The sequence below is a fragment of the Rhinolophus sinicus genome, chromosome 7 (assembly GCF_057876585.1).
Source record: "Rhinolophus sinicus isolate RSI-liver-muscle chromosome 7, RSI-T2T, whole genome shotgun sequence".
Classification (NCBI taxonomy): domain Eukaryota; kingdom Metazoa; phylum Chordata; class Mammalia; order Chiroptera; family Rhinolophidae; genus Rhinolophus; species Rhinolophus sinicus.
In genome coordinates, this window is record NC_142507.1 from 23,115,571 (window position 1) to 23,139,313 (window position 23,743).

Sequence of the window (23,743 nt, forward strand, 5' to 3'; positions counted from 1 at the left end):
AACACTAACAAATTTTTATTTCCCACAGTCCTGTGTTCTTTCTGTGGTCTGTCAAATACTTGCTCAGACTATTTGATGTTTTCCATGTTTGTATTAAACGTGTACACAAAAGACTTTCCTAATAAGTATTATGATGTGGGGTTAATTTAGTTTTATTTATAAATTAGTGTTTGAGGTAAAAATGAAAAATGCAATATACATTTGTGAGGAGTATAAATGATAAATGTCTAACTATTACAGTGTTTTGTACACATGAAACTAATTAAAAAATAAATAATGTTTTTTAAAAAGGAAAAATTCACTATACAAAGTCCATAGTTGTGTTTTGCTGTGGTCTCATGCCTTTGTAGTTTTCCAAAGTTAAAGTTATTTGAGACAGCTCTTGTGGATAAAAAGTTAAAAGTTGTACATTATAATGCTAATTTGGGAAAGATATGTCTGTATAAAAAAGAGCCGGTGTTTGCTGAAAAAGAAAATATAATGTCTTATTTCTACTTAATGAAATGCATGTATGGGGTAACTATATCGTGGCCTAATAAAAGCTTGCATGATGACTTCCAGATTATCTGAAAAATAGATATGATAACTGTGCAGGACTTAAATAGTTTCACTGAATATGCTGTCATGAACTAGATTATTCTCGGTAAACAAAAATAGTCATTTATTTCTAATTCTTAAAGATTATAATATATACTAACATAGCTGAAATTCTATAATCAATAAAACCACTATTTTTATTAAACTATAAAAAAATTTCCTTGGATAATTCATAAAGTAAGTAATTCAAATACTGAAAAATGAGAGTTTGGAGTATATTACAGTGACAATATTGTATATTTTAGAAAAAAAATTTAAGCAAATTCCTGTTAACTTTTCTCTTTTTATTAGAATGACCAGCTCAATATTTTGTTGTTGCTGAAATCTATTTTTAGAATAAATTTTTTTCTCCATCTTAAAAAAAAAAAATATGAGCATATGACCTGAATAGATATTTCTTTAAGGAAAATATACAAATCCCAAAAAGCACATGAAAGTATGGTCAATAACTTTAGTTGTTAGGAAGATGCAAATCAAAACCACAATGAGATACCAGTTCACAACCATTAGAATGGCTATAATCCAAACAACAAATAATGTGTTGATGAGGATGTGGGGAAACTAGAACATTCATACATTACTGATTGGAATGTGAAATGATGCAGTCACTTTGGAAAACAGTCTGGCAGTTCCTAAAAAGTTAAATATAGAGTTATCATATAACTCCGCAATTCCATTCCTAGGTATATACCCAAAAGAATTGGAAATATATGTCTACGCAGAAACAATGTTCATAGCAGCATTGTTCACAATAGCTAAAAGGTTGAAACAGCTATATATCAACTAATGAGTGGTTCAACAAATTATGGTGTATCCACACAGTGGAATACTATTTAACACCCGAAAGGCATGAAGTACTGATAGAGGCCACAACATGGATGAACCTTGAAAACATGCTGTGAAAGAAGTCAGACACAAAAGACCATCTTATCTAAATCTATTTACATGAAATGTCTAGAATAAGCAAATATGGTGACAGGAAGTATACTAGTTATTGCTAGAGGCCTGGGGAGATGGAGCAATGTTGAGTGACTGCTAATGGGATTGGGGTTTTTTTTGAAAAATGATGAAATATTCTCAAATTAGATAATGGTGATTTCCTTCCATCACCATATCAGTCTTTAATTTTACTTTCATACATGTGAGTGAATATGATTCTAGAGACACAACAATGGAAAGACATGATCTCAGCCTTAGGGAGCCTCAGTCCAGAAGGAGTTCCCCAAAAGTATACAGGCAATCAAGATCTAATACGGTAAGTGCTATGAGAGGGTCATAATTAGGGAGCCTGGGGAGTCACGAGAAGCCTCTCAGGAGTGGTAGACTTTGCTGATTCTTGGAGAATAAATAGGAATTATTCAAACAAAGAAAAAGGAAATTCCAGTAGAGGAGGTACCTTGTGCAAGAGTCTGTACAAGAAGCCTGGACCTTGTAGAGTTCAAAAAACAGGGAGACGTCTATCACCAAGGGTTTATGACCATCTGTGGTAGTCAAGTCTCTTTTGTTAGGCAAACAAATAAAATCAACCCAGATGTATTTAAACAAAAAAGGACCTGTGCAACTGAAAAGACTGGGGATAAAGTGGTTTGAGCAAAACTGAATCCAAGCACCCCAACATGTCAGAAGTCTGTGTAACTCATTCTCTGCTCTGGTGGCCCACCTCTGTTGGCAGGTCTAGAGTCCATGTTCAGATGGCCACCAGCAACTCCAGGCTCAGATTCAAGGGGTGCAAACCCAACACAAGAACCTCTTCCTGACCAATATGTCCAAAGATTGATTTTCCACTGGACTGATGGAGACAAATGGCAAAGCCTGAATCAAAATCACTGTGCCAGAGGGACCCCATTCCCTGCCTCTTAGCCCTGAAGCTGGGTTAACAGGAGGAGGTAGTGAGGAAGGGCTGAGGATCAAAGGAAAGGGAGGAAAAGTGAGGAGGGTTTCCCCAATGAAAGTCAGACATTGTGACCAAAGGTAGGAAGAATGGATGATGGACAAGGGGAAAGAGCAGTGATCCATGAAACCATACTAAGGCTGCTGGATTCCTTCCAATGGGTAGTGGGACTGCCAAACTATGTTCAAGATGTGATTCCTCGTAGGGACAATGATGGAAGACAGCAGCATTAAGGACAAGGACACTGACTTGGAAGCAGTTGTGTTAATTAAGGTAACATATTGTTGCTGAAATTAAGATAGTGTCTAAGTTTGAACCATAAGAAGATGGCAGAACTTAGGTAACTGATTAAAGGATGAAGATATGTAAGGGTGTGAGTTGAGTGTGACGCCCAGGTTTAAGCCTTGGGCAACTAAGTGAATAGTGATCATTGACTAGGGGCCCAAGAGCAGAATTAGCTCTAGGGGAGGGGACAGTGAATTCAGCGATTTTAATGCACCTGTGTGACATCTGAGTGCAATGGATTAGTAGGTACCTAGAGTTCCTAGTCGGAAGCTCAGGGAAGGACCCAGCATATGTGCAGCTCGGGTTGGAGCCCTGTTATGCAAGGAGATGGAATGGAGAAGAAGACCTATTTCTGGTTCTCAAAGAGCTTGTAGCCATGGGGTGAGACCTGTGTACACAAATGATAGGGAGTGACAGCACTAGAGTATGGATACACACAAGAGACCCCATGCCCTGTCTTAAAGTTACCTCAGGAACAAGAGAATGCTTTCTTCAAGTTGAAATCTTGAGAGTTAGTCAGAGGAAAGATGCTTTAAGAGATGATGAGACAAAATAAAATAACTTGCTCAGTCATAATATTATCTGGAAATATTTGGTTTTTCCTATTAAACTGGTCTATACGTAAAAATAAGTCTAACTGGCAGCTGGCCTCTGTCATAATGTGGTGGGAAACAGGACTAGCCCTATAGGGCTGTGTGTTTACAAGGCCACGGAGTTGGCTGCGGCTTGGAATGTAGTTTGTGAAAGTGACATCTGAAAGTGACATCTAAAAGTTTGGGCTTCGTGAATGCCACGTTCTACTTACCGATTCTACATAAGGAGCCAGAAAATGCTCTGACATCTCCCTTCAAGGAATAGGCCCCTGAACATCCCTGGATGAAAGAGGTTATGTGACCAAAGACCCTGAAATGTGAGCCACCACTGAAGCTCACTGAAAAAGTAAGTCCTGGGCAGCCTGATGGCTCAGTTGGTTAGAGAGCAAGCTCTTAACAACAAGGTTGCCAGTTCAATTCCCACATGGGCCAGTGAGCTGCGCCCTCCAAAGCTAGACTGAAAACAATGACTTGACTTGGAGCTGAGCTGCGCCTCCCACAACTAGATTGAAAAACAATGATTTGACATGGAGCTGATGGGTCCTGGAAAAACACACTGTTCCCAATTAAAAAAAAGAAGTAAGCCCTGCTTTCTCCTTTCAGGTTTTCATATAAAGATTAGGGAAAAGATATCAGAGTAAATCTGAAAGCTGGTCCCTGGTTGGCAGTAGAGAAGAGCGGCCAACTCTGTGACTGGCCTCTGTGGGAAGCACATTGGAAGGAACGTCTTGGGAGGGCATTATAAAAGCCGAAGCACACTAAGCACTTGATTTAACCCCAGAGCTCAATACTAATGGTTGTTTTTTCAATCTCCAATAAGTGCTAACAGTGGATTTATAAGGTACTCTTTAACACAACCTATGGAGAAATAAAAAACAACTTTTACTTCAGGACTGAAGACTGTCCGGAAAACTGGAGAAGTGCTGAATGCCGCTGTGAGGAAACAGGAGGCAACATATTTGTGTTGGGCAGATGGGAAGTGGCTTTCTGTATTTCCATAGGTGATTATCACATCATTAAGGAAATGTGAGAAAGTCATTAGCATTGCAAGAATACCTGTTACTCTGTCCCTTTTTAAGTATCATTTAAATGGTTTAAACCATAGTTGCATATATAATTTATCAAAGTACACATAAATGATATTTTACTTTTGCTAATTCACTCTTAATTTAAAAACGTGATTACCTTAGATATTCTATTTCTAAATTACCTCTAAAATTAAGACTAATGTAATAAATACATGTAATACTGACATTTCAGAAAAGAGTTCCATAATTACTAATATTGTAATTCTACAAATCTAAGCCCATATAATAATCAGTATGATTTGTCGATATTTATTTGAATAGTCAACTGTGTGGAGGATGTGTATTGACTTGCAAGCCTAGGATGCTAGAAAAATAAGGAAGCACAGCACTTCCTTTCTTCGGCAAGATCTGTATAACTGCTATCTGCAGGGAACTCTTGGCTGCTAAGCAAATCACTCTGTTCTATGTATAGCTTTGTTGATTTACGTGGTTCTCCAAAAGGCACACACCCATGGTTTTTGTTTCACATGAAAAATGTTAATAGCCAAACTGTCTAATAAACCCAAAATGTCATAGAGAATGGAGAGAAAGGGGATATCTTTGGCTGATTTAGGTAGTTTTTCTTCTTGACCTCCTTGGGGTCCTTCTGTCTCAAACAGATTTGAAGGCTGGAATCTCCTTGTCAGGCTCAACTAATGAATATGTGGAATACTGATTGGAATGAGGTTAACTCCTACCTCTAGCTTTTTAGAGAGCAATGGTGTCTTACCCTTGAGAGAGTCTGTGAACCCAAACTGGCTCCTTTGCAGCTCTGAAAAAGATCATGGGTTTTATTCCTAAATGGATCTCTTAGAGTCACACTGAAAAACCCAACTTTTAAGCAGCATATGAGTGACCTACCTGGGATCTTAAATGTGTGCAGCTTAGTAGAACCCCATTGGGGAAGAACTGCTGAAAAGACCACATGTCTTCACAGATGAGTGACTATATGTGACACCTTCAGGTGCCACCAAATTGTTCTGGGCACCTTTAAATGGAAGTTTCTATAACAGCTAGCACATGTAGTGTTCAGTGTGTGCTAGGCTTAGTTGTGAGAGCTTTAGCTCACTTAATCTTCAGAAACTGTACAACAGAGACCAGACAGACCCAGCAACTGGCCTTAGGTTAGTATATGGCCAGTCAGAGGAGGAGCCCCAGCAGTGTGGAGCGAGTCTTTGCTCTTAATTGCCAAGCTAAACTGCTTCTGCGTTATACTATCCTACTCTACATCCATCTACCTTCTTCCCTCTCTCTCATCATTTGTAAACATATACACAAGATTGATGAATAGTCTGTTCTAATATGGGAAGCCAACCTCAATTCTCTTATACTGGATTGACTCATGGATCTGAAGATATATTCTGGACTTTGAGAAATGCCAAAATTACTATCTTCAAGGGACAGAGAAGCATGTCATGTGTTGTGACAGAGCCCGTGCTTGAGTTGGAAAACCTAAGAAACCTAAGCGCCAATATTGGCTCTTTTCCAGACGAGCCAAGTGATCACGGGCAAGCTGCTGCCCCTCTCTGGCCTTCAATTTCCTCATTCATCAAATAAAGAGCTGGCCCCAAAGATCTCTCCATTCCCTTCAGGCTCAAACATTCTATAATTCCATGGTACAAGGTTTGAGAGATTTGAAAGAGTGTTAAAGAAAACAGGTAGCAGTTAAGGAAGAATGTTAATCTAAACACTGAATTTTGTAGAAGTGTTATATTTCTGCCTCCATTTCCTACCCACAAATTTATCTCCCATCTGATGGACACTCATTGGACAGAACTGATGAAACTTAATTGCAATGACAGAACTTGTGAACTTCTTGTTTCTAGATGTTTAGTTAATAGTTCGCTATTTGAAGAGGACTAATAAGAAAAGTTAGGACTAATAATTCTGATGTGAGGATATATACACACAGATTTCTTTATAGGTCTCAGTAACAGTGGGAGAGTACTATAAAATGAAGGTTATTATAATAACATCTTTGCAAAATATTTAGTTTCTTGCATATTCTGCTGATTTTAAAATAATTACATATGGTGTTTTCTTTCAAAACCAGGCAAATACAACTAGTGAGTTCAATAAGACACATATTTTACTTCTGAAACATTGTCACTTAACACTTCTCTCTCAATTTTTAGATTGATTTCACTTAACATGTAGCTTATTACTAAATAAATAAATAGTTCCAGTTCTGGAGAAAGCTTTATTTTAAAAAATGAGGGATTTATAAAATGAGGGATTTACAAGCTCAATCCTTGTGTTCTACACAATTTTAAAATTATGATTAAATTTATAGCTCTGTTGCTCTTTAACTGAAGCAATTACTGACTTTACCCTTGATCTCTTAAATGTTTTTGAACATGAGTTATTTTTTATTTTTGACATCAAAGAGTATTAAAATTTGACATAGGATCTTATTAGAATCCTATATAAACACAGTAGATGGAAAAAATTGAATATAACAATTGGGGTTCTGTAGGTATCTCATCAATATCTTAAATCAAAGTCCCAATTATTAGAATTATTTTATTAAATGATTGGGGTGTCAAATGGTTTTGTTCCTAGGATGGTATGTAGATCCAGAAAAGACAGTTTCCTATTCTAATGTGGGGGCTCTGGCCTTTTGACCCAGAAGTGCTTTTCAGAAAAAACCTACATAGATCTGAGAGTCAGGGTGGACACACATTTTAGAGACAATATAAAGAAGCCGGCATGAGCTCCAACTCTGAAAAGAATTGTGAAGCTGCATCCTGTCAGAGTTTCCTCTCATTCCTGTATTTCTTGTTCCCTGTAGCTCCTTATTGGCAGCAAATGGACTATTCTTTGGTACTGTTTCTGTACATACTTTCCCACAATGCTTTCTCTTTTTACTTTTCTATCTCCCTCATCCCCCTTTTAGTACTTTTTTCCAAGTAACTCACCTAGTTTTCCTTTTCTTTCCCCATGCGTTCTTTCATCTCAGCATCTCCTTTTCTCTGTAAATCCTCTCTACATTGCTAATCTATGAGAGGAGGCAAACTACAAAACTGCAGGATGAATCCTTGATCCCTCAGTGAGAGAAAAACTTCATTTCATTGTATTTATCACCAGATTTATTTCTTTTGTGCCTATTTTTCTCTATGGCAAAGCAATTCACTATTCACAACTTGATTTAACTATGAGGAGAAATTAATGTCTCTGATGCTGGTTCAGAATAACTTGTCAGAGGATTAAGGGTGGTCAAATAAGATAAGGAATGAAGGACAAAGGAGCACTGTTCTGACCCCCACACACACACACACACACACTAATTCAGTTGCACACCTATTCATGAGCTTGGACAGTTACAAGGTGCAGAAGAGACAGCCCCACACTCACAACCTAGTGGGAAAATAGAGATATAAACAAATATCTACAATACAGTGAGATGTGATAAGGGCTGATTCAAATGGATTTCTGAGTTTGCAAAATTAAACAAGCAGGTGTATCTTAGGCTGAGAGAGAAGATCTTGGAGAGGACATGACCTTTAAAAAGAGACCTGGTGGTAACCACAATATTGCCATGGGGATATGAAAGACAGTTTGGGGAATATAATCAATAATGTAAAGATTTTGTAGGGTGTCAGATGGGCACTTGTCTTATTAGGGAGACCACTTCAGGGATGGTGTAGTTGCCTGACCACTGCAGTGTACACCTGAAGCTGAAGGTGAATAACAATGAATGTCAACTATAATTTAATATATATAGGGTCACAGAATGTGGAGTACAGCATAGGGAATAGAGTCAATGGAATTGTAACAGCTATATACGATGTTAGAGGGATGGTAGATTAGGGGAGTGGGGTTATCACTTTGTGAGGGGTATAAATGTATAACTGTTACATTGTTTTGTACACCTGAAACTTTTTTTTTTTTAAAAAGAGAGAGACCTAGAAAACACAATTAAGAGGAGCAGACCCACAGGGATGAGTTCTGCTAACAGAGTGGATATGGACACTCCAGACAGAGAGTACCACCTGAGCAAAAGCACTATTGCACCACAATGCACAGCTAAGAAGTAAAGTATAAACTGGGGGTGGCAGAAGACACAACTGGAAAGGTCAATAGGACCAAATAATGAAGGACTTCTTGTGTCATAGCCTTGTTAAGAAGCTCAAAATTATCCTGTAGGTGAGGAGGAAGCATGGAAGAATTTGAAAAACGAAAATTAACGATGGTCACACGTGCGTATTTTAAAGATAACTCTGAAAGATGAGACCAGCTGATTAATAGAACAGTTTAGTAATTTAGGAGAATGATGACGTGAGCATGAGGGGGAGGGGGGGAAACAAGGAATAGATATGAGAACTGTCCTGGAGCTAGAATTGGATTTGGGAATCTACTGCATACGAAGGGGTTAGGAAGAAAAGCACTCAAAGATAACTTCATAATTTTTTTTTAATTAATGTTTTCTTTTTTTATTGTTTCCAAATCAATGGATAGTAATATTATTAACCCAAATAAGAGAGTGATTTGGGGAAAGAGAAGTTCATGAGTTTCAGTAAGATGTGTTCACTTTGAAATGTTCATGGAACATTAACATACATTTAGAAATAGAACAATCAAGCCTAGGAAAGCAATGCAGATTTGGAAATCATTGATATATTGGCAGCAACTGAAGCCAAAGATTTGAATGAGATATCCCAGGGAAAATACATAAAGCAGTGAGAAAAATAGCTTAGGTTGGAAACCTGAGAGTAACTAATCTGTAAGGTCAAGGAGCAAACCAAGTATAGTGGAAAGGCAGAAAGATAAGAAGAGATACTGAAAGGGTTGGTGTCCCAAACATCTGAGAGAGAAAGATTTTTAAGAAGGGAGAGGAAAACAATGTAAGAGGCTTAAGGGTGGTTAAATACAATAAGGAATGAAAATTGAATCAGATTTTGAAATTCAGAATTTATAGGTAATCTTAACATGAAGAGCTTCAGAAAGGTAGTGGAAGAAAAAAGCAATATTGACAGAGGGCTAAGAATTGTGTGGGACTAGAGGAAGTCAAGATACAATCATCCCCCCTTATCCGTGGTTTGGTTTTCCACGATTTCAATTACCTGTGGTCAACTTCAGTCTGAAAATATTAAGTGGAAAATTCCAGAAATGAACAATTCACAAGATTTAAATTGTATGTGGTTCTGAGTAGCATGATGAAATCTATCTCCATCCCCCTCCATTCCACCTGGGGTGTGAATTATCCCTTTGTCCAGCATCTCCACACTGTACACGTTCCCCACCCATAAGTCACTTAGTAGCCAGTTCAGTTATCAGATGGACTTTTGTGGTATTGCAGGGCTGTGTTCATCACATTTATTTTACTTAATAATGGCCCAAAAGTGATGCTGGCAATTCAGATATTTGAAAGAGAAGCCATAAAGTACATCCTTTAAGTGAAAAGGTGAAAGTTCTTGACTTAATAAGGAAAGAAAAAAAATTGTATGTTGAGGTTGCTAAGCTCTACAGTAAGAATGAATCTTCTATCCGTGAATAGCGAAGAACAAAAAAGAAATTCTTGCTAGTTTTGCTCTTACACCTGAAATTGCAAAAGTTACGTCCATAGTGCATGATAAGTGCTTGGTTAAGATGGAAAATTCATTAAATTTGTGGGTGGAAGACAAAAGTAGAAAGTGTATTCTGATTAATGGCAACATGTTGTACCAGAAAGCATTGAGCCTATAGGAAGACTTCAGCAAGGGATCCCCTGAAACAAGTGACCACGTTCACATAACTTATTATAGTATGTTATAATTGTTCTATTTTATTGCTGTTGTTAATCTCTTACTGTGCCTAACTTATCAATTAAACTTTATCATAGGAAAATGTGTAGGAAAAATAATAGTATATATAAGCTTCAGTACCATTCAATGTTTCAGACATCCATGGAGGGGTCTTGGAATCCCCTGTGGATAAGGGGGAACTACTATAATGGGTAAAGAGACCAGTATTTCTCAAACCCATTGGTCTTAAGAACACTTTACATTCTATAATTATTAAGAACTCCCAAAAGCTTTTGTTTTTGTGGATTACATCTATAAATAGTAACAATATTAGAAATTAAAACCGAGAACTTTTCAAAAATAGTCATTAATGCTTTAAAAAATAACAAATCTTGTAGACAACGTAAATAACATGGGCTTTTTTGTGTGTGTGAAAAACAATTGCATTTTCCAAAACATAGGAATTTCTTTTGGAGTTATTGAACATGTTCCAAAATGGATTGTGGTGATGAACACAACTCTGTGACTATATTAAAGACCATGAACTTTAAATGGGTGAATTGTATGGTATGTGAATTATATATCAATAAAATGGTTAAAAAACCAAAATAGTAAGTACAGGGTGCTTAATATACAGAGTGTGCCAAAAAATGTTAAGAAAGGAAAACTGCATTAAAATTGTAATACTCAATATATATCTATAACAAAAGATGAATACAAGTCGCACTTGACTTCTGCAATTACAAGAGGTGCTCAAAGTGGTTACCATCAGCATCCAGACACTTCTGATTACAGTGAACTACTGCTTGAGCAAAGTTGACCAAACTGTCCACTTGTATACACTTTTTGGCACCTCTAGTATAATTATGAGATGATGAAATTACCAAATTATAAGTGCTTATTGAATAATTTTAGTAAAACTAATTACTTAATCTCACTCTCCTCTCAAACACACACAAAAATACAAATAAAAAAATTGAGACTATTCTTGGGTTAAATGTGGGTCATTGGGAAGAGAGTTCCTACTTTCTTGTGTGGAAATAAAATGATGGTATAGGATTTTGTTACTCTTTTCCCTCTCTTTTTTAAACAAAATTTCATTGAGATATGATTTATATACCATAAAACCCATCCATTTTAAGTCTACAATTCAATGATTTTTTTTTTGGTAAATTTATACAGTTGTCCAAAACTCTCAATTTAGTTTTAGAACATTTTAGTCTCCCCAAAATGGTCACTGGTGCCCATTTGCAGTCAATTCCTGCTCCTACCCCAAATCCACTTATCTGCTTTTTGTCTCTATACCTTCTGATTAAAACAAAAATTCATATAAATTTTATCATACACTATAATATTTTGAATCTGATTTCTTTCACTTAGCATAATGTTTTTGAGATTCATTCATGTTGTTGCATATGTTAATAGTTCTTTCATTTTTATTGCTGAGTAATATTTCACTGAATTAATATACACATTTCATTTATTGATTCATTAGTAGGTAGACATTTGCCATGTTTCTAGTTTTGGGTTATGAATAAAACTGCTATGAACATTTATGTACAAGTCTGGATGGATGTTTTTCTCATTTCTATTGGGTTGAATTGCTGGGTTATAAGTATGCATGTCCTCAACTTTTTTTTTATGCTTTAATATTTTAGTCAAAGACTTCAATTTTAAACATCTGTAAGACATTTAACAATCCATTATTATTTCACTTTTAACATAAATTTAACTTCAAGTGGCAGAAGAAACAAAAATATGTAGTAAGACTACATTTTCAGCAGTTATCTTTGAATAGGGAAACCAAAAAACTCACACCATCAGAAACAAACAAACAAACCTAATTTGTTAGGCGTGTCTATATTTTATTTCCCTTTAGGTGATTTTATTTGGGGGGGGGGAATGTTACACTTTCAAAGAATCAGCCCTTACAAACAGAGCAGCTAATCTTTCCAAGAATAAAATCCAGTATTTAGAGTCTCAAAACTCACACAACCAAATGAAAATGCCTGGTGTTGGCCAGACGTTTGTGTCATGCTTGAGTCAATTTCACATCACAGGGAATCATCTCTAACTAATTTCAGTAGGCAAATTCCAATTCTAAATGTAACTAGAGGTTACCCTTGTTATTTATTCCCAACTGTGTTCACAATTGTCTTATTGCTGAATTGTACATAATATATTTTCTTTGGCAACTTTTTATGTTATCATTGAACATAACTGGACAACTATAAAGGTTTGCATTAACAAATATTTCAAAAATTTCAACAAAACTTCATTATAATTATGTAAACGTAATTTCTTATAGATGCCACAATAGGAAAGCCTCCAAACATGCCTAATGTAATATAATGGACAAAAAAGAAAAATTGCTAAATAATCACTACTACACGCTTTTCAGTTGTATGTACAAGCGTATAATTCAACTCAAGCACCAGTGAAAATATTACAACGTTAGCTCCAATTCTCTATCAGACTTTCTATGATAAAAGACAAAAGTTAAATGTACAAACTAACAGCTGGGTATCTGTCAATTTTTCTGCAAGTTTGTTTCATATGGATTCAAAATTACCGCAAATTAGCTAGAATATAATATGAATTCTCACTACAAGGCCTTATAAAATTAAAGTATATTGATAACTTAGTGATTTTTAATTCTTTTCTGTGGAATAAGCCTTTTTTGGAGGCTTGGCGCAATGTTACCAAGAAATTTAAAGAAAAAGCTCCAGTCCAGATAGATAACTAAGAAATCTTTTCTATGATAACAAAATCACCAACTTAAATTACACATGCCTTCCACTAACTATTACCACTCCAGGAATTCACATAAAGTAAATTAAAACAAGTACGGCAGAAAGTGTACTCTGAAGATTGTTCACATTATACAAAGTGATGAAATTTAGCCAGTAAAAATTCAAATAGGCATATATGCAAACATTCGTATGCAAACTTTCATGAGTAAGTTATAAGAAATGATTGATTTTGATAATTTTATGTACAGCTTGTATATAACTTAAAGTAAGTGCAGCTGAAAATTTTCTATGTCAAAGCCACAATAGTCAAATGAAATACTAAATAACAGTTTTACAAACTGGTCTCTCTTAGGAGTTTTCAGGGAGAATAATAACTGAGTGTTGTTATTCTAAGAAATGCCCTCTTCTTGATCAATTATTTGTGTTTTAACTGAGAAGACATCTGCCAGCATATGTTTTGGAATTTCTGAATCTCTGACTTTCAAGGCATAACAAGCATTCTCCACTTTGGCCAGACTTTGTTTCAAGGTGCACAGCTTCTTAGAAACCTCGTAAGGTCCTGTATTGCCAATGAATGAAAACCCATTATAGATCTGACGTAGAAACTGACTCACTTCAAAAGGGGTGTCAATGTCCCCATTCCCCACACGGTTGATACACACCCGCATCAGCTCTCCAGTTAAGTCAGCCACTCCCAGAAGGTAATCAACAGGTGTGATTTTCAGTCTCCAAGTACCAAAGTGCTTATCCTGAGAATCAGAAGAGGGAGCCTCTTTTTCTTTCCCATTATCTTCTGTTGTGAATGCCAATTGTTTATTAATTTCATCCCTACTGACAAGTGATCGTGTTTTGATAAAGTGTTCGAAAGTGACAGCCTCCACATATTTCTGTAGTCCTGTAGCTATGACTCTGTGGAACTGATGCCTGTCTTCTGAGAGCTCCTGGGCCACCTGCAGTATCTTTTGTCTGACACCATTTAACTTAATTTCTGATTCAGTCAGTATTTCTTCCATGTCAGGAACACTCGTAATCCTATGGAGGAGAAAAATTGTCCTTTTACTTTCTACATTTATATCTCGACTAAGTTTTACAAGTCTCTCATATTTGTCATGTCTTGTATCAAGTTCCTGCTGAAGTGATTTGAAGGCCAACATCACAGGTGAAGATGAATAAACATCCTTCCCTTCTCTTCTCTGGTTATGTGGGAAATTGTCATGTTTCCTTTCCCCGAACCCTCCAGGTCCTTCTTTGTTGCTTATATTGTCATGGCCAAAGGTGCGATGAGCTGCGACTCAGGATCTTGGAGCCAGGGAAGTGTGTACGGTGATGCCATATTCTCAACTTCCTACGAAACCATAACTTTCCTAAAGTGGCCGTACCATTTTGCATTTCCACTAGCAATGTATGAAGGTTCCAATTTTTCTACATCTTTGGCAACACTTGATATTGTCAGTCTGTTTGATTTTAGCCATTCTATTAGGTGTATTCTTATCTACCCTCCTTGCTCTAGGCAATCACTAATCTGTTATGTCTCTATGAATTTGCTTATTCTAAACATTTCATGTAAATGGAATCATACAATTTGTTGTCCCTTGTGATTGGCTTCTTTCTCTTACTATAATGTTTTCAAACGTTCATCTATGTTTTAGCATTTTATTTTATTTATCCATTTATCATTTGATGGACATGTGGGTTGTTTACACTTTTTCGTTATTGCAATGCTGCTACAAACATTCATGTTTTATGCAGATGTATGTTTTCATTTTTTTCTTGGGTATATACCTGGGAGTGAAATTGCTATATCATATAGTAAATCTATATTTAACTGTTTAAGGAACTGCCAAACTGTTTTCTAAAGTGGCTGCCCCATTTTACATTCTGACCAGTAGTGTATAAGGGTTTCAATTTCTGCACAACCTCGTCAACATTTATCGTCTGTCTTCTTGATTATAGCTGAAGTGGCTATGAAGAGGTATCACATTGCGGTTTTGATTTGCATTTCCCTAATGACTAATGACTAATACTGAGCATCATTTTATGAGTATGTACTTAAGTCTTTGTTGGAGAAGTTTCTAAGAAGTTTCTATTCAGATTCTTTGCCCATATTTTAAGTGGGTTGTCTTTTTATTATTATTATTATTATTATTATTATTATTATTATTTTTAAAGATTTTATTGGGAAAGGGGAACAGGATTTTATTGGGGAACAGTGTCTACTTCCAGGACTTTTTCCAAGTCAAGTTGTTATCCTTTGAATCTTAGTTGTGGAAGGTGCAACTCAGCTCCAGGTCCAGTTGCCGTTGTTAGTTGCAGGGAATGCAGCCCACCATCCCTTGAGGAGTTGAACCAGCAACTTTGTGGTTGAGAGGACGCACTCCAACCAAGTGAGACATCTGGGAGCTCAGTGGCAGCTCAGCTCACGGTGTCGTGTTCAATCTTAGTTGTAAGGGGCGGAGCCCACCATCCCTTGCAGGAGTCGAGGAGTTGAACCGGCAACCTTGTGGTTGAAAGCCCAATGGCCCATGTGGGAAACGAACCAGCAGCCTTCGGCGTTAGGAGCACGGAGCTCCAACCGTCTGAGCCACCGGGCCAGCCCTTTTTATTATTTTTTAAATTTATTATTTTACTGTGGTATAATACACACAATATAAAATTTACCATTTAACCATTTTTAAGTGTATAGTTCTGTGGCATAAAGTACATTTAAAGTGTTGTGCAACTATCGCCAATATCCATCTGTAGATGGATATTTTAATCTTCTCCAACTGAAACTCTGTATCCTTGAAACAATAACTCCCCATTCTCGCCTTCCCCATGCCCCTAGAATCCACAATTCTACTTCAAGAATTTGTGAATTTGACTACTCTAGATACCTCATACAAGTGGAATCATACATTATTTGTCCTTTTGTGCCTGGTTTCACTTAGCATAATATCTTCAAGGTTAATCCATGTTGAAGCATGTGTCACAATTTTCTTTCTTTTAAAGGCTGAATGTATTCTGTATGGATATAGGATTTTGTTTATCCATTCATCTGCTGATGGACACTTGGGTTGCTGCCACCTTTTGGCTATTGTGAATAGTGCTGCAGTGAGCATGGTTGTACAAAATCTGTTCAAGTCCCTGCTTTCACTTCTTTTGGGTATATACCTAGGAGTGGAATTGTTGGATTATATTCTAATTCTTTGTCCAACTTTTTGAAGAATCACCATACCATTTTCCACACTGGCTGTACCATTCTCAACAATGCATCAACAATGCACAAGGTTCCAAGTTCTCCACATCCTCACCAACACTTATTTTCTGTTGTTTTATTTTTTGCATGGATATATCCTAATGAGTATAAATTGTTATCTCACTGTATTTTTGATTTGCATTTCCCTAATGATTAGTGATGTTTACCCTCTTTTCATGTACTTATTGGCCATTTGTTCCCTCTTTGCAGAAATGTCTATTCAAATCCTTTGTTGATTTTTTTAAATTGGGATTTTTTGAGTTTTTGTTGTCTTTTTATCATTGAGTTGTAAAAGTTCTTTAAAATATTCTAGAGTCAAGTTCCTTATCAGATATATAATTTGCAAAAATGTCTTTCTTGTTCTTTGGATTGCCTTTTTATTCTCTTGATAGTGTCCTTTGAACTATAAAAGTCTTTAATTTTGAAGAAGTCCAATTTAATGTTTTTTTCATTGGCTGTTTGTCATTTTGCTGCCAAATATAAGGACTGTTGCATAATCCAAGGTCATGAAGATTTAAACCTATGTTTCATTTTAAATGTTTATAGTTTTAGCTCTTCCATTTATGTAATTGATCAATGTTTAATTCATTTTTTATATGGCATGAGGTAAGGGTCCAACTTCATTCTTTGACACATGTATGTCTAGTTGTTCTAGCACAATTTGTTGAAAGTACTATAATTTCCCCAATGAATTGTCCTGGCACACTTGTCCAAAGTCGGTAGACTATAAATGTGAGGGCTTATTTCTGTATTCTCAATTCTATTCCATTGATCTGTATGCTTAGCCTTATGCCAGTACCCCATTGTCTTGATTACTGTTGTTCTGGAATAAGGTTGTTGTTGTTTTTTAAGATTTTTTTTTTATTGGGGAAGGAGAACAGGACTTTATTGGAGAACAGTGTGTACTTCCAGGATTTTTTTCCAAGTCAAGTTGTTGTCCTTTCAATTGTAGTTGTGGAGGGTGCAGTTCAGCTCTAGGTCCAGTTGCCCTTGTTAGTTGCAGCTCAGCTCAAGGTGCTGTGTTCAATCTTAGTTGCAGGGAGCGCTGCCCACCATCCCTTGCGGGAGTCAAGGAGTCGAACTGGCAACCTTGTGGTTGAGAGCCCACTGGCCCATGTGGGAATTGAACCAGCAGCCTTCGGCGTTAGGAGCACGGAACTCCAACCCGCCTGAGCCACCGGGCCAACCCCTGGAGTAGTTTTGAATGATGAAATGCAAATCCTGCCTTGTACTTCTTATGTAAGTTTGTTTTGGCTGTTCTTGGTCCCTTGAATTTCCGTATGAATTTTAGGGTTTGCTTGTAATTTCTTCTGATAAGCCAGCTTGGATTCAATAGGAATTGAGTTGAATCTGTAGATCAATTTGGAAAGTATTGTTACCTTAGCAATAGTAAATCATCCATCCAAAAACATGGGATATCTTTCCATTTATTTAGAACTTTTTACATTTCTTCAACAATGTTTTGTATTTTTTAGAGTACAAGTTTTGCACTATTTTTATTATTCCTAAACATTTTATTCCTTTTTGAGACTATTCTAAATGGAATGATTTTCTTAACTCCATTTTTAGTTCCATGCTTACTCTTAACCATGGCAATCCCAATATCTGGGCTTCATTTCTTGATTAAGAAAGAAAGCTTCAGATGAAGAAATATCAATTCATTTTGAAAGTCTTATGTCTGACCCAAATATAAAATTAAAATTTGACTCAATTTGTTTTAAAAATCTCACATGATAAGACTAGAACACATTTGGACATCTTGTTTAAGTACATGGATCTAATATTCAGATTGAGAAGAACGCAAAATATGAATACACTAACGTGATGGTGCAGCTTCTTGGAAGTGCCCTCATACAGAAATGAGAGAGTCATGAGGTCACAGGGAGGGCACAGAAGCAAATAACCTATCCCACAGTGATACCCTGGTGGCCTTGGGCAAGTTCTTCATCTCTCTGTACACCTCTGTTTGCTCATCTTTAAAATGGAAATAATAATAGTTTATACAGTGTTTTCAGAGTGGTCTCCAAACTGGGGTTCCCATACTCCATTAGTAGACAAACTACTGTGATGCAAAAAGAAAATAAAAGAACTTCTATTTGTTTATTCATATCACTCCTTTAATTTGTATTATTGTTTATGCTTTCTAAGTATACATAATATAATATTAAGTTGGTATATTGCATACTTTATATTATATTTGCAAGCATAATTTGTTGGTTCTTGCTCAAACAATTTTTTACTGATGGAGACTATTGGCTTAATTCATTGCCTAGCACATAGCAAGTGTTCAGTAAATGTTAGCTATTATCAAATTAATATCTACAATTTTCATAATATCATGATGAGTAAGTCTAGAAGGATTAGTTATGCTTTTCTGATTTATTTTCTTGCCACCATTGATGAGATAATGAAACACACAAAAGTCAAAGATCACAATTATCAGAATGAATGACACATCAACTCAACCACAAATAAATAATTTTTTTGTTGTTACCACTTAAAAGTATGGGAAAATATTATGGCCGATAATGAAGGAAAGTAGATTTTAGAGTGTAAACACAAAACACCCTGAAAAATATTTGCCATTGGACTGGAATAAGTTGTACCGAATCAATTTTTTTTCCCTAATTTTTAATCTCCACTCATGTGATGAACAGGATCCCCCAATTGTGGGAATTCCAGACATCTCTTGGTTCTTCAAAGCAGCGAATTTCAAGATTTGGGCGTCTCATCTGGGAACGTCCTTCTTGAGCCCGCCAGCTTCCCTGCTATTCTTCGCAAGGACTGTGTGTATGGCACCAGACCTACTTTCCCAGAAGTGCTTCTGGGACCTCAGTCTGCACAAAGGGGCTATTAAATGTGTTTCCCTCCCTGCTGGCTCAGCTGACTCCTGGGCCTCAGGTCACATAGCTCATAGTTCCTATCAACTTTTCCCAAAGGACCCCTGGGCTCCTGCAGGAGCCAGCACTTCCCTGGAACAGGAAGCTCTATTTACACTGTCTTGGAGCCTGGTGCTCATCCATAAAAGGGAAAAGAGTCCTTTAGGAAAAGGGCAGGGTGCTTGGAAACTCTTTAAAAGTGAAAGCTTTGAGACCAGTTTCTGTTGTTGTACACTGTTGGTGGATACAGTTTTTCAGAATATAAAAACACATGCTCTTTGGACTAGTTGAACAGTAAATCTGAAAGCTGACATTACAACACACAAAAAAATATGGGGAGAATATCATGTAACCCCTCCAAAGTGCACACCTAGAATAGTGATTTCTTTCTTTGGCCTTCTAGAACATAATTCCATGCAGACATACTAGTTTATTCATGAATTATTTAATCATACTTTAAATGAGGAATAACAGCTATCTAGACTTTAAAATATCATGATGTTTAGGTTTCTGAATGGTTGCTACTAATTTCCCATTGCTGTTGTCTAGCATGTAATTCTCTTCCATCAGCTGATAGACATGCTTGATGAGTGATTTAAATCTCAAGTCAGCAAAAGATATAGCTATGCCAGGTAAAGAACGCAATGGTGGGGATGGGGGTGGGGTGAGGGAGCTTTAGGAATCAGAGCTCGTGGGGGATTTCATCATATTGGTCAATAATTATTTAATCATAATTTAAATTATTAAAAATAATTATTGATCACAGTTCTATTAATGATAATTATCAACAATTATTATGAATTGTTACAAAAAATTTAGTTCAGTGTTTTACATGTATAAACTCATTTAACCCTCATGATAACCTTGTGAATTAGGTACTATCAGAATTCCCTATGTACAAATGACACAAAGAGGCTAAGTAATTTGGCCAAAGTCATGGTAAGTAGTGAAGCCAGGACATAAACCCTGGGAATCTAGTCCTACGTATTGGTTCTCTAACCATTATGACTCTTACACTCTGTGCCTAGTTGTGTTCTAAGCAATGTAGATGCATTAGCACTTTTAAATAATGAGGGCAGTTTCATGAGCTAAAATAGTCTATAAGTTTTCATTTATTCAGCACCTGCTAACATCTAAGACCATTCATTACTAGATTAAATATAGTGATTCTGATGTTGGTGGGATTGGGGAAATAAGCTAGAGGCCAGCATCCTTGGTGGGAGTACGCGTGCATGTCTGGTCACAGATCGCCGTCTAACCAACTCCGTCTGCCTTCCCCACTCTGTCATCACTTCCACCTGAAGCTTTGCAGGCTCACATGACATGAGGTTCCCTGCGTGTTACTGCTGTGAAAGGCTCCCCACTGAAGCACGCTTTCACTGCCTGGAACGTACTCCCCATCTTTAGCTACTGCAGTTGACCTTTCAAACTCCAGCTTAGGCACCACCTTTCTTGACCACGGCAGAGAAAGTTAATCCTTCCTGCTTCTTCTGTGCTCCATGGGCCTCACTGGCTTACTCACTGCTTGTTACTTAGTGCATCACCATTTCTTTCTTACAGGGCCAGCCTATAGGTCCTTGATAACAGAGCTGTGTCTTACCCAACTGTGAAGTGCCATTACTTAACTCAGTGCCTCGCACAGAGTATGTAGTTAATAAATATGGAATTGATTTGTTAAACTGATTATATCATCTTCTTTGGAAGTTACTTTCCCAAACCTACAAGCCCCTGACACAAGGACTGCGTCAGGGAAACACCTCTGGAGACTGAGAAGTGGTTTTGGGTTCCAGCAAACTGGAAGTCATTGGTGACACTAATAAAAGCCATATTGAAGTGAGATTCAAAGGAACTAGAAAGTGGAAAAAGCAGCAAGAAAGCTATAGACAACCACTGGAAATATCTGATTATGAAGGGAAGCAACTAGTAGACCAACAGCTGAGGGATGCAAGGTTGAAGGGTGGATTTTGTTTCTTGCTTCTCTAGCTATTGCTACTATTGCTAAAATGACAAAGATTATTTTGCATATTGAAGGGCAGAGAGAATGGGGAGAGAGGAAAAGGGGAAAGATGAAAGCAATAATTCATAGTCCAAGGTGTAAAAGAGAGCAGTAATTGCCTCCCTTCATAATCAGATTTCTCAAATGAGTTGTCTATAGCTTTCTTGTTGCTTTCTTCACCTTCTAGTTTCTTCCCATCTCACTTCAACATGGTTTTTGTTAGTGTCACTAATGACCTTCATATTGCTGCAACCAAAAATCACTTCCCAGTATCTTCAGGTTCAGAGCAGGATGAAAAATAAGCCATTTTGAAAGAGGGAATAGACACTCCATTGTATCAAGAGGAGAGGAAAACTAGGGCAGATGAAGGTGGTAGTGTAAATTTGGTGGCATGAAATCAAGCAGGTCTTGTCTGGTATTTCTGGGTTTTTCTGAAATATGAAGGAAAGTCAATGAGGGACAGGTGGGACATATTTGAGGTTGAAGGAGATAGAAAATATTTGGAAAACTTTTTCGGAGAGTAGGAGAGTAAGTGAATCAGAGAGGCACAGCAAGATTGCCAACAAATGGGAGCATCCTGTGTGCTTGGTGGTACCAACTTGTCAGTCTGGGTAACTTTTCTCCAGCAGTGCCTAGCTCCCTGGTGCAAGGACAGAGAGTGAGTAAAGTTGAGTTCATTCAGATTCATGTTTGCCAGGCATGTGCAACAAAAGAAGGCTGTGTGAGCTTGGAGTGCTTGCAAAAGTGACTGGCATGATGGACCCCACGATCCAACTTGAATATTGGGAAAGTTCATAGAGGAGGAACCAGCCACAAATAAGGAGAAAATGAGAAGGTGTGGAAGTCACCAGTGGTAGAAGGGTGGATGTGGTGAGAACCCTTGCACAAGAAGCTGCAGTAACAGGCTTCAGAGCCAGTGAGAAGGATGTTTGAATTTGTGATTTTGGAGGTGAAGCAATTTCAAGAGATAACACGTTCCAGACTTTACCTTCTGCACCAGGAGAACACGAAGCTGTGGCCCAGCAGAGAATAAGGTCACTGGGTCAAGGAGCTAAGAGGTCACAGAGTCAGATGTGTCCAGAATGAAGACAAATGTAAGGATGAAGAAGAATCAGGTTCCAGAGTGTGTCGTGAACAGTGTTGAGTGTCTAGGAGAGGACTAGGCAATGCCTTCTGTCATCCTAACTTTTCAAGCTCAATTGTTTGGTGAATAAGAGGAGGTGCAAGCTGACCTTGAAATACCTTGGTTGTGAATTTCCCACTGAGGGTACATATGCTTTTAAAATTATCCACCGAAAATGTATTATTTGTTGGGGCCATGAAAAGACTAAGAAGGAATAGATTTTTAGGAAAACATCAGAGAAGTCCATAGTAGTTATGGTAAAACAAACGGCACCCGCTTTGCAGTCTCACCGGATCCAGCTGTCTCAGACATGGTGGGCAGAACAGCCTGGAGCAATTGGGGTCTTAACATTTCCCGTTATCTTTCTCTTGCCCAACCCTGAAGCAAATGTGGGGTACACCGTTCCACATATCCCAGATTTCAGAAATCTGTTCAGAAGAGTTGCTCTGGGTTTGCTTCACTCACAGTGAAGCAACATTCCGTTGATAAGTTCACCCTCTTTTACAAGTTTGCCAAAATGGTGTAAAGTTCGGAGGCAGCATCTTGTATTTGCAACAGAATGAGATCTCCTTCTCTTCCTAAGCCTTAGTTTTCCTCCAATCTTCTTTCTCCTCTCTATCTTCCTGTGTCCCTAGGAATAAAAACTAGTTCATGTTGAGGATGTGGATGGCACCAGGCACTGCTCCGAGTGTTCTACATGCGTTATTTAGTCCACACAATAAGACAACACAGTGAGGTTCTATTATTATCATCCTCAATTTTAGATGAAGAATCTGAGGCACATATACTGTGTTTCCCTGGAAATAAGACCTAGCCGGACCACCAGCTCTAATGTGTCTTTTGGAGCAAAAATTAATAGAGACCAGGTCTTATTTTAATATAATATAAGACCCAGTCTTATAATGTAATAAAATATATAATATAATATAATATAATATAATATAATATAATATAATATAATATAATATAATATAAATTTTTGCACCAAAAGATGCATTAGAGCTGATGGTCCAGCTAGGTCTTATTTTTGGGGAAACACTCTAGTTAAGTAATTTTCCCAGGGCCACGGGGCTGGCAAGAGCTAGATGACATTTGTCATCAAAGCCTGCATTTCCTGCCTCCCTGGTAAGTGGCACCACCATCCTCCCTGCAGGGGCCCATGTTCCATCCTGGACCTCTCTTCCTCTCATCACTCCTCACCCCAATTACTCACCACTGTCTTGTCCACCTACCTCAGGATCACTCCCTGACTGTTCTGTTCCAAGTGCCCTGGGCTCGGCTCCAGCCCCTCTCACTCTGAGTCTCTAATCTGTCTTCTCTTTAAAACACAAATCTCAGGCCCCCTGAAGAAGAGGCTTTAAATTCCTTAGCACACGTACAAGGTTGACTATCATCACTTATCCAGTTTTCACTCTCACCTCTTATCTGCCTTTCCCCCACCCCCTCCAAACCCTACGCTTCATACTGAACTAAATTATTTTATACCATCCCAAAGACAGCACACACTGTTCTTTCCAAGTCTGTGCCCGGGTCCTCTCTCTCTCCAGCTCCTTTTCCTTTTACAGTCTTTGCAACCGCATCACCCCCTGCCTTGTTTCACA

The 23,743-nt window shown here is 37.5% G+C and overlaps 1 pseudogene; it reads right to left on the reverse strand.

Annotated features, from left to right (window-relative positions):
* Positions 1-13,298: 13,298 nt before the first annotated feature.
* LOC109434260 (translin-associated protein X pseudogene) lies at positions 13,299-22,493 on the reverse strand (annotated as a pseudogene).
* Positions 22,494-23,743: the final 1,250 nt, after the last annotated feature.